The sequence below is a fragment of the Ciconia boyciana genome, chromosome 7, assembly GCF_034638445.1.
Source record: "Ciconia boyciana chromosome 7, ASM3463844v1, whole genome shotgun sequence".
Lineage (NCBI taxonomy): Eukaryota > Metazoa > Chordata > Aves > Ciconiiformes > Ciconiidae > Ciconia > Ciconia boyciana.
In genome coordinates, this window is record NC_132940.1 from 17,826,822 (window position 1) to 17,839,837 (window position 13,016).

A 13,016-nucleotide genomic window follows, 5' to 3' on the forward strand; every position below is an offset into this window, starting at 1 on the left:
GCAATTAACAATTTAAAAACCCATACCTTTAATATATCTATGTAATAGTGGTTATTAATATTTTACTTGGGTTAAAGTCATCACTAGCACTTGGGATATTCTTTTGCAAAGGAAAATACACATGAAGAGAAGTTTAAAAAAATCCATTAAGTAAAATATTTGGGATCATCAGTAGGCTGACAGTGACCCTCATGCCCATTAGTTCCTCAGCATCTGAAAAGCATTTCTGTGCATTTCTACAATTTTATCCAAAAGTACGTATTGCCACCAATAGAAGAGCCACAAAATATCCATGTACAGACAAGGGATATGGAATCCAACCTGGACCAGACCACGATCATGTGGATTTAACCTGCTCGACTTCTACCAGCTCTGCAAACTCATTGGCATTTCTGCTCTACCCTTCCCTTTTTTCTTGGACACCAAAGAGAATATTCTAGGCCTTGATTATGCTTCTGAAACCTAAACACCACCAATATCAAGATAAAGATTTTTTGACATGAGTGAAAGTCTCTTGTTAGGACTCTGCAATGAGCAAGTCTTACAAACCCTGTGTTTGCCCACCTTCCTCTTGAACCTCAGGTGCATCTGGACAGCAAACATTCATTTCTTGCAGCCAGATTTCTCCAGAAACATGTATTCATGGTAGGCATGTCATTTACTGCCCTCCATGCCCTGCTCACATGCTGTGAGCCCACAGACTCCCTGACAGCCCGACCTGTGTGTTCTGCCATCCCAGGGGGTAGCAGAGGTGGACACCAAATTCATCATCCAGCAACACCCAAGAGTGCTTTAGGGCTGCTCGATTCACTGCCTCTCTGGTGCAGTTCTTGTGACTTTCTTTGAATTCCCACAAGGATGGTTAATTGTCCTTTTCAGCCCAGTCCCAGTTCCAGTCCCAGTCAGTCCCAGTGCTTGGCAAGAGGCCTATTACCCATCGCACCACCTCCCCAGGCAGGTCCTCGAGGTGTCACCACTGGCTCTGGGGTGGCAGATGTGCCACCAGGCAGCTGAGCTGCTCTAATGCAGTCAGCCTCTGCGGTGCACAGGATTTCTCATTTCTACCAGTGTCTTACGAGTGAAACTTCCCAACTTTTGCTGTCAATCTATCTTTCTCCGTATTTTCATCAACAGACTGTTCCCTTTACCTCCTTTACTTGCCCTTTCCACTTTTTTAAAAACAATTCCTCTTTATTGGTTGTATGATTCAATAAAGTTATTCTCTTGATAAGTGTGAAAGGTCTCTTTCTTCTTGCCACCGCAGTGTGTACTTCTGCAGCTCCCCATTACCACGGCTTCCACTTCAAATGATCATCTTTAAAGGTCACTTGTTTCCTTACACATGCAGTCAAGCCCGACAATGATTTAATGACACCTGAAGAAGCTCATATTAAAATTACCTACGGTGCGATCATAAATAATTATTAAGCAAAAGAAGAAGAAAGGAAACACGTTTCTTTTTGAGAAACCAACACCGAAGATATTAGTTAAAATGTTAAAGTATATTAAGCAATTACATAAAACCCTTTCATATTGCCTTGCTTCATTTCAAACATGGCACGGGCTATTTTGTCTGTGAACTCAAGTGGAACAAAAAGCTGCAGAATGCAATTTGTGTCAGGAGCTGGACTGCGGAGGGACAACTAATTCTAATTAGCGCAAATTCCCCACGGGCCACCGAGAGGCCTCGCACAGGAGCTGCCGCCGCTGCCGAGCCCCTCTGCCCACAACAGGTGGGCAGGGGCGCCCGCCGTAGCCCTGGCGACAGCTGAGGGCAGCCCCTTCGCCGGACACCCCTAATTAATGGCGTGCACGCCCAGCCTTTGAATGTGATATCTTTTAATATAGCTCTGAACGAAGGAAGATTGGCTCTTCTAATTGGTTAAAATTAAAGGGGCGGAGGAGTCGGCCAAGAACCACTGGTCTGCAATGCCGGTCTCATTTCAGACTCGCAGCCTAAAACTCTTTGCTGATCAGTGCAAAAAGGGTACAGCAGGGAAAAGGAATTACCGGGGGGAAAAGTCTTGGCCATCTGATAACACTGGTATTCTAGTGAGCACGTCCCTAACGCAAAATATTTCTGCAACTCATTAATATTCAACATTTGATGCATATTAGAAATATGCTTTTAAAATTCTGATCGATTATAAGAAATAATGGTGGCGAGGAAGGCACAGGTCATTAACCTAACTATTAGACTTCCCAGCTAAGCCTCATTTTGAACCATTCAGTCTAAAGCAAACTCAGGGTAAGACTGGCTGCCTGATTTCCAGCCTGCTTCCGTCAGACCTGCTCCCATTCATGAAAACTGCTTCTGCGAGAGCACAGCCAGCCCTAATGAGAGAGGCAGCCCTCCTGCCCTGCCTGCGGGAGGGAAGGGAAGGGAGACGATGCAAGATTTTATACAACATGCCAGTTAGAAATGTTTTTGAAATAACCGAGCAATGAAGCATACTTCACACAGATTAGGATTACCTCATCTGCAAAGTCTTGTAACAGCTAAACACCAGTGAAAAACTTTGTCTTAATCCTGCTGAATTATATACATTGAGTTATATCAGGAAAATGCTTAGCTGTTAGAGATTTCAGCGACTGGGGGTCTGACACATGAACTGTAAAAGCGTTTAACTTGACTTGCTTTTCTCCACGTACCAGCCGATGGGAAGCTATGGCAGAAGGAGAACTGGCAAAGCCTCTGAGGAGCTCTGCTCTCCTCGCTTTCCAGCAGGCTGATGCTTCGGAAGAGTGCTGAAGCTGTCCTTGTGTGCTGGTACAGCGACCCACCATGCGCTTCTGTGGTGCTGCCCTCAACACTGCCAGCCCGACATATTTTATCCAAACGAAACTACCAGCTATACTAAACAGCTATTCTGTATGCCTCCGTTCCTCTGTAATAAGGGCTTTATTTAGGGACTTTAAATAATCCTTTATCATCATTTCACACCAGTCTTAAACTAACAGGGTTCGTTTCTCTGTCTCTATTGCATTTACTTTTACTACACGTTTCAGCTAAAAACACTCCAGAGGGGTGTGCCAACTATGACTATGTCACAAGAATGATTTTATTAAGAAAACGCCTCCAATGCTACCTCACAGCATTTTCCGCTACTATTGTTTGGGTTGCACCAGAGGCTAAAATGTGGCTTCTTTTAATAACACATTTGCATAAGTTGATCTGAAAGATCCCCATGTGATGACATTACTCCAGGGTTGGCCTGTCATCTCAAAAAAGCCCAAGGTGCTGGTCCCAAAGAGATAAAACTCAAGAATTAACTAGTCTTCATAAAGCAGGAACATCTCTACAAGCAGTAAAACAAATGATTATCATTTCTTTTTGGCGACGGTCTATGCCAAGCTACAGAAAAACAGAGCTTTCAAACACTGACAATCTGGTATATTGAAGTATGACCATTATTTTTTATTTTCCACATTTTTGGTCCAAAGACAGTTCTGAGTAATTGATTCCCATAATGAGCTATGGTTCGTTAGTCAATTTAATTTATAATTGAATTGGATGGATGTAACTCTGTGTAAAATTGTCTCTGAAGAATCTGTTTTGTTCGTCTGTTCAACTTCTGACAGGGATGGAAGAAAATCTAAATTATTCCCTTCTGCAAGAGGGAAAAACTCTGAAAGTCTCAGCATCCCTTGTGAAATTAAGAGGAAAAATATTTTTAATAGTTGCCATGTAAAAATAATATGGCTTTACTAAAACTTATACAACCCTGACAATTAACACATTAATGCCTGGAATGGTGGCTTAAAATGAAAATCAAAACATAGGGAAATACATGAATCAGCAGTCCTGCCTGAACAGCTGGAAAGATCACTCTTAACCAGAATGAAAACCACAGATAGATATTTACTGGTAAGTCATGTCTCACTTCCTTGCAAATACTGCAAAATCTGGAGAACTTGTTTCTCCATGCTTTTGTACCAATATTCTGATGACACAACTTCATTGGGAAATGTCTGGTGTGAAGAATCAGACCCAGTGAGTTAAATGTTTCTTCTGTTTACAACTTGGAAACCCAGAGTTGCTCCCACTGCCATGAAATGCGGGAGTGCTCTAAATTCAGTTTGCTTTTGTAAAGAGATTTGGGAATTGTCGCTCTACTCTCTGTGAGCCTTCTCTTGGCCATTGCAACGTTAATGAAATAACAGAGCAGTATATGAGAATGACTTCTGCTTAGAAGCAGAGACAGGGAAGACATACCTTGGTTTAGGATTTTGAAGATGAACACAAAGTTCCACTTTTAAGTTAATTTCACCCTGGGGTTCTTTGGGCCTCAAGACTCACATACAAACCCACTTTCATTCCAGAGAAAATATTCAGGTTCTCATCATGTGCTGAATACACTTCCCTCCTAATTTTTCATGTCTAAAGAGAATCTTTGGGTGTCTCTGTCTCCATTACTGGTCTTAGCAAGATGTACCGGCACTGAAAGATACATTTAACTTATAAGGAAAAGCAAGTGAATTAATTCATTCAATATTTGTATTTTTCTATATAGAGATATAGATATTAATCATTGATTGTGTGTTAGCAGACATATATGCTAGCAGTAAAAGAATTGCTACACTATTATGTAAGCGTAGTATTTCTTGTAATCTAGCCTCATGCAAAAGCAAAATATACATTCTCCATTTGCTGAAAAAATAAAGTGTACTGAGAAGCATTGCAATGGGATAGGTGATGATGATCAGCTATTATCAGTCCCAGAAGGCACATATTTTTTCTTAACAGCCGCAGGACTGCTGCTCTGAAAGCCAGGCACAAGGATTTTTTAGTTCAGAGCATTTCACATTGCTTTTTAGAGGCAGGCATGACACACGGCTGCACAAACTCTTATGGCCTCCAGTTAAGGGGTCGCTTAACAACCTCATTTGTCTACTTTTGCATCAAGTCCCCAATAAATTCTGATAGGCAACAGGCTCCCAGGCTCCTTATGTTACCCAAATAATGTTTTTTTTCCTTTTCCTGTAACAGTAGTTGTAGAAGTGTTGCGTCCAATCTTCATCATATTTCAGACTTTGTTTATAATGTTTCCAACCTTTTTTTCTACTAGCAAGTATTTGCTCTGGTAGAAGGGATATGAGGCAAGTTCAGTGACTGGTCACACCTACCCACTTTTGATGAAGTGAATGCGGTCGTAAAGATGGAACTGAGGAGAAAATTTGGCCTATTACATCCAGGTAAGAGTTACCACAGGCTGTTTATTTCTGGGCTATGCTATATGGACATAATAGCAGAAGGAGGCTGGAGCTATTGAAGACTGTTCTTATTCTTAATTAATACATTCTGGCTGAGAAATTCTTTAATATAAGTAATTTTTAGCACTGCAAATGCACGGGAGACAATGAAAGTTGTTTCTAAAAAATGTTAAAGCTGACATCAATCATTTATACATAATGCACAAAGCAATGAGGGCAAACTCTTCAGTGCAGATAAGAGATGTCACAGTAAACTTATGTTCCAAGGCAGTGGTATCAGTTACGATCGATCACTTGGTAGCCAGTGGAAGTTACATTTTTACTTTAGTCTTTAAACTCTTTTGACTGCACTACCAAAAGTATTGTTTTAATCTAAAGTGCTAGATCAATATTTCTGATCAATAAGCATTCATTTCCAACTAACAAGGACAATGGTTAGTGGATTCCTTTAAACATTTTCATTTCAAGGAAATCTCTGCTGTTCTAGAAATCAGATCTCTAACAAAGAGTACAAGAAAAAGGAAAATGAGCACAAAACATAATAGAGAACTTCCAGATAAATTCAGCTCTTCCCCAGCACAATTTTTCTTTCTCCTATGATGGTAAATCAGTAAATATTCTGTATGACTTTTATAGTTTAAGTAATTATAAAATTCAACAGCATTACCATTAATTCTTCCCACCAAAGCGTACAAAGCCAAACTAAACAAAATTCAAACCACAAATGACCAAAACCAAACTGACAAACTTCAGTTGTTGAAAAATTAATCCCTAGTGATAACAAAGTAGAAATCAACACGCACAGCTTAGAAAAGTACCCCTGGTTCACTTTGTAGGAGATCTGGTATAGCTTCCATGGGCTTCAGAGAAATCCCTCCACTTTCAGCTCAGATGAGTTTAGCCCCAAGAATGGCAACCCCTGGCCCAGCCAGCAGCCAAGAACTGATCCTCTTTAGGGTAAACCTTTCTTCTTAGCCACAGAGAGATCTTGAGGACTGAGCCCTCCCCTGTTTCCTGGAAAAGCCAGACACCACCTTGCCAGAACATCTGGAAGGTCTTTCTGTCCCTCCCTGCTTAGTCCTAGGCTTTTCAGAGCAGGACACAATTCTGCTTTAAATATTCCAGGGACTCTGATGCAAGTTAGAGACATGTTTGGCTACAGACAAATTAGGACTTTTGCCACAGTGGTGTGTACAGACAACTCCCTTTTATTTTACAAGCCTAACTAGGAAAGAACACGTTGTTTTCAGTGCCTGCAGCTGTGCTTAGCAGTCCTCGCTAAACTCAATGTTCTCCAACTTCCCACCACCCCCACACAATGATTTGCTGCTTCTCACACTCTCTTCTCCTCAAGACACTGGCTATTGTTTACATGGCAAGAAATACTAGAGCTAAAATTAAAAAACAACTGGATTCCTTCAGGCTGGGCTGTCAGCATCCTGCACGACAGGAACTACGTGCTTGGTGCCCTCCATCCCCTTGTGGCAGTCCTGGCACTGAGGCGGTGGAAGTTGTTTAACTAGTTGTCCACAGGCACCTCTTACACAGGGTGTAAAGCCAGGATGCTGCAGCCACTGCGCACCCCCTCCATTGACATCTCTCCCAAAGGACGGGTGCTGAGAGGACTTGAAGCCATGAGTGGTGTGCCCTGTGCATGGTGGCCCCTGCCTACGCAGGGGCACTCACATGGTGTTGCCCTGCCTACGTGACACCAGCTTGAAAGCGCAAATCCAAGCAGAGCATAAAGCCCACGCTCTATTTTCTCCTCCTTCATGGCTGGTCATAGAGCTGTGGTTTGGATGGGGTGCAACTAAAATACAATAAATACTGTATTCAATTGTTCACATGGACTTCATTCCCCTTCATACATTCATGGCATTACTTCTGGTTTTGAATCAACCCCAAAATTCAAAGCTAAGTCAGACAATTTGTCTGTTTTAATTTGTATTTATCATAACCAGTGAATTTCATCTGGATTTCTCCCAGAAACATAAATCAGGCAAGATTTGCTCAAACGCATGCATCCCAATGAACTTTAGGAGGAGTCTGGGCCAAGCTCAGCGGTTCATGCCATCTTTGCTCTTAATTCTATAGATGAGAGATAGGGGAAGCCAGCTGCTAAAGTGGGTTGCATGCAGATTACACTTTTCTCACTGGGAAATGATGGGAGAAGAATTTTGGCTCCATTAAATACAAAGCGTCCCCTCAGACAGAAGGCTTAACACAAAATGAATAGAAGGTCAAACTTTTGTAGGGCTATTAATCTGTACTGCGACTTATGCAGATTGGAAAATATATGAGAAATGTAAACAGAGTGTTCACTCTGCATTAGATAGCAGGAGATATGCAGAGCCTGAATAGATAACCTTTTGTGAACACTGGGAAGCTGGGTTTTATGTGAGCGCTGTATGAGTCCTACTCTTTATGGTGCCTATTCATCTAGTGCAGTACTCAAGTATGAAGGAGTGGGCAAAGGAGGAGGGGCAAGAGGAAGAGGGCTGCTGGATACATGCATAAATTTACCATAAATGGTAAAACTTTCCTTGATTTTAACTAAGCCAAGAAATCTGCTTTTAAAGGCAATACAGCCAAATAGTGATATGGGCAACACAGGATCTTGGGCAATACTAATCTACGTGAGAAAGTGGCACATTTATGAACACTCAAAATCACGCTAAATCTTAACACAATCTTATACATCATAAAATGCATATTCTATTGCATTTTCCACTCTCTTTTTTGTTCAGTTTCTTTCTCCCCAGCTATTTTGGCATTGTTTTCCCTTCTTCAGGTGTTTTCCAGTCACAATTACTCAATTTTTTCAAAACACTGGTTCCTGTTCATTTATTTTGCTGACCATGCCTTTTCCATCCTTCACTGTAGTCTTCTCCTCAACAGTAGTCATGACCTCTTCCAGGCTCTTTATTTTGTTTTGCTTCTCTTATTCCTCTTCTTTCCCTTCTGCTACTTCCTTTTAACTTTTTGTACTTTTCCTACTTCTGTACTTGCTTTCTCTCTATTAATTTCCTTATATACTCCAGTTCCTAAGGGGAAGAATTGGATTTGGAAGAAATGGTGGGAGTTTCTCTCATTGTGTAACCGTTTTCAAAATGGTTTTGAAAGTATAAAAGCAAACAAAGTTATCAGTAAGGACTTTATTTTCTTTTTCTTTTTTTTTTTTTCTTGCAGGAAATAGACATTTCCTCTGAGCTTTGACAGCAACATTCCAGTTTGGTTAAAATCAAGCAAATACGGCATCATCTGAACGGTCCATACCAGAAGCTGATCAGGCAGAACACAGTCAACTCCTCACTTACTTGGCTCATATCCTTTTCTGATTCCAACTATTTTCCCACCACTACATGCCTCAAAACCTCTCTGTATGTCCCCATAAGATCACTATGTCACTAAAGATGATTCAGTAGCCTCCCGCCACCCACTCCAGCTAGGCGTCCCTGTAGCCTAGTCCAGAAGAAAAAGATACTGGATGTTTTCCACCCTTCTAAGGTCTAGGCTTGTAACTTAGGTGCTCTGAAAGCACCCAGGTCTCTCCTCTTCATGGGCAGTTTAGCTCTCAGGTTCCTGCGCTGCGCTCTGAATTGCAGTTCAGCGAGATGTTTAAAAGTAGTTAATATGAATAATTCTCTTTGAGCTCACCACCTACCTCGTGCTCTGCAGCAAACACCAGGATTGCAGTGCCTTCTGCCATTGCTTACATCAAAACAAAGCAGATGGAAAGAAGGCAGAAGACGAGCTAAACTAATACATGACAACAGTCCACTCTATACGATCAACCGCAGCCCCGCTGAAATCTGAAGACTACTACTGGCCTGTGCACTGGAGTTTGGGAGCCTTGCTGGGCTAGGTACCTGAGGTACGACACAACTAGAAGTGTGTACAATACATGCGGCATATTAAACAGCTGATGTTACATTCTTTGGGGGAATATTTCCCCCCAAATAACTGTGGGAAATATTAATTATTTATGGAATATTTGCATAACTGCATAATGTGTCTAGATATAAATAACAGATTATTTGCATAACTGCATAATGCCACTAATCACGGGAAGAAAAAAAGAACAAAATATTTCTGGCATTTGATCACACTGTGTCATATATGCTGTGTGATTCTTCTTCAAGCTCTCTCAGAGAGAAGCCAAAGCACAACTAAGCTCTGTACTCCTGTATTCCATAAGAGGAACAACAGGTAAATTTTCAAACACTTTGCAAATCCTGTGTAAACAGTAGTCCAACTGCAAGGCCTTGCAAACCCCTACAGGCTGGATGGTGTTTTGTACAGATTATTTGTCCGAAATTGGAAGAGAAAAACAGACCACGTGCACAATGCGCATAAGTTTCTACAACCAAAATTCACACCTCTGTCATCCATCCTGAGCAATAGTCACCACTTGTCTCTTAGGCAAGAGTTTTCATCCTTACATCAAAGAAGTGCTTTACAAGGGGAAGAAGTACTGTTCTGCAGATAAGGACACTCAGGCCCAGGAACATGAAGTGACTTTCCAAAGTCAGAGAGCAAATCAGGGCTAGAAGTGGCATCGCCAGGATCCCCTGCTGGCCTCCACACCAGGCTCCTTCTCACCAGGCAATAAGAAATATGCCTGACCATTAAAATTTGTGCTTGGTGCACAACTGCTCCACAGGCCTGGGGTGCTCCAAGCAGAGCTGCCCACCTTCCCCTTTCCATTAGGGTGGATCCTTTGTGACCATCCAGCAAGTTTCTTTGGAGGGGGGTGACACCAGCTCCATCTCTCCTGCCCAGGGGAAGTAGAGACACTGTGCTTGTGGCTCAGTGGCATGCAGGCTTGGGTGTTGGGTCCGGGAGACAGGCTAAAGGCCTGTCCAAGGCTATGGCTCAGCAAAGCTAAGAACCAGTCTGGTCAGGGAAGGCAGCCCATGCCATGCAGAAAGATGTCAGTCTGGAGGGATAGCTGTGTGCACACTCTTTCTCCCCCTCATCAGGGAGCTCAGAGAAACACTGGGGTGATCCTACTCTAGCTCAAAGGCATCACTAAGCAGAAATGAGCCTGAAAATATGAGCTGAGTTTGTCAAGCTTTAATATTCCCTAATAACCACTGTTCTTTTCTCTGTTAAAGATTTCCTGATAGCTGCTGTTCTTTTCTCTGTTAAATACTATTTACCTCAGTGCTGGAGTTTCTAACATACACAACACTGACTTCATTTTTAATGGTATTTTGGTCTAATTTCAGAGCCTGATTTCCCAGTACAAACTCAAGTAACAAATGTATAATTATTCTCATAAATAACTCAGCACCTTACAGTAGGTTTCAAACAAGTTTCCCCACAAGGCACAAGTGCCCTATATTAAATTCTTTGTAAGTGTAAGTTGATTAAGGTAAAAATTAGTTGTTATTACCTTATGGACATTTTAGTTTTTACAGCATTTCAAAGCTGGTCCTATCAGGAGTAGATTTGTTCCCGCCCACTAGTACAATCATCAGGAAAATTAATAATTATGTTCAGTCTGACTATAAATCATTGTGGTACAGGCAATTAATTTCTGTAGAAAAATGAAAGATCTATAAGTAGTATTATTGTGTAAACTGCATGTTATGAAAACTCAGATCTAGCACAGGCACATTACAAAACCAATGCTCCTAATTTCAGAGTGTGATAATACTGGGTCATCTGAGGCTGGACAGCCAGAAGTTCTGAATAAATAATGCTGGCAGCTCCTAGCAGCTTATGGTTGTTGTATCGTGTTTATGCTGCATTTGTAATTCTTGAACCCGATACAAGCATATGTGCTAACTTACAGAGAGTGAGTCTGGACAAAATGATTGCAGCTAAGCTTTTTCATACATCTACTGGTAAAATGAGGCTGCTTGTTGCATTTGTTTATAACCTTGCTATTACAGAGGGCAGATTTCTATATAGCATGCCTCTTTTTGGTTAAGTCCATGGTGGTCCTGGTGAGAACAGAAGAAAGACGATGTGTACACAATGCAGACCACCACATGCCCCTTGTAAGCTAGATTTATATTTCTCTACCAACACGTGTTATAATCCTGCAAAGACATGTGTTTGCCAAAAGTTAGATAAACATAGCATCAAGGCCATAAAGTTTAGTTTGTGTTTAAAATAAGAGAAAGTAAAGCAGTTAGAAGCTCAATATTTTTATTGGCTTACCTATTAAGATAGTATGTCCCATAGCACTATGAGAGATATTGTTATAGAAGACTGAAACTCAGTTTCATTTGTTATAAATAAGTCAAATGATTTCCAAAATCTCTGGATTTGAGTTTTCAATATTTAGGAAATCATTCAAACAAAATTCTCATACCAGATAAACAAAATAATACTTTGCCACCAGCATTTAGTCCATTAAAAAAATTATTCTCTAGGGATTAATTTCAGTCGAATTCACCATACCTGAAAACATTTGAACAACATTTAATAATGCCTTGGACTGGAGGCTACAGGCTGGATGAATAGTAAAATCTTTACCCATTTGTTGCTGGGTTTTCAAAAGCCAAAATGAAAATGTGTAACAATGGAAGTAATCATGAAGTGAAGCATCTATGGAAACAAAAAGAGATAACATAATTCACATTGTGATTATTCACATAGAAAAAATTTGAAATATTGTAAGTAAATGTTTTCTAAAGGCATTTTAAAAAGATGGATAGACTTCCTTTTTTAGCCACTTATAAAACATCTTTTGCTGCTTGATCCAGCTTTGAAATCAAATACGTTGAGGTATAAGTATCCGGAATTCACAAGGAAGTTCATTACTGAAAAAGAGTATATCCATGAATAAGGAAGCACCCCTTTGGAAAATCTTGCAGGACATTTTTAATAGTTTCTAAGATGGAAGCAGAATGGACAAATAATTATCTGGCATATGGGGCTTCTGCTCATTTTGTAAGAGCAAAAAGAATTTAATAGGCCATATGAATTGCATTTGTCATTTACTAAATGTTCAGATGCATGTGAAGCTATGAACTATACTAGGTATCCCAGAGAAAATGTACCTAGATACTTTACTGGATGAAACAGCACGCTACCAGAAAGCTACTGCCGGTAGTCAGAAAAGAAAGCCCAATTTCCTCATTAGGAAATAGATGTAAATAATTCAGGGACGTGATGTTTTCCATTGAGATACATGATGCATTTAATGCATTTTAAATAGTTGAAGGAAACTCCAAAGAAATGTACCTGCTTCCACAAAGATCTACACAGCTTTTCATATTAATATATGGGATTTTGGACCACATTGTTGTCCACAATGGTATAATTTGTTTACTAAAGACAAGCTTGTGCTTAAGACATTGAGAAAACCATTGAGAAAACTCTTTACATTTCCAGTAAACCTGGAAACAAACATACCAAGATGGCAGAAATAAATTTGTTTGTCACTTTGCCTCTTCCCTTTTCTTCCCCATACCCCCAAAGGAAATCTGGATCTTGCAAATGAACCTACCACATCCTTAGCTGCTTTTGAGTAATGATTCAAATAATTGCTGTTAACAAAATTTTGCAATTTGTCAGCTAACCTGTAAGCTTTACTGGGCAATCATTGACATATTTCAGGAAGTACAAAGCCTGTTCACATGCCTGGATGAGTGGTCTGTGCCTGTCCACGCTGCTTGTACTTATACAGGCTTAGCAGGCTGGGATTGTCCACTGTACATTTGCCGTACAGATAGAGAGGTCTGAAACTCTCACATACCACCCACGTATGCCCCAAACCTGCTGTGTACTGTTAAAGTGTAGCTAAATGTGTTCTTTCATTTGGGTTTCAAATGACATTTTCATTT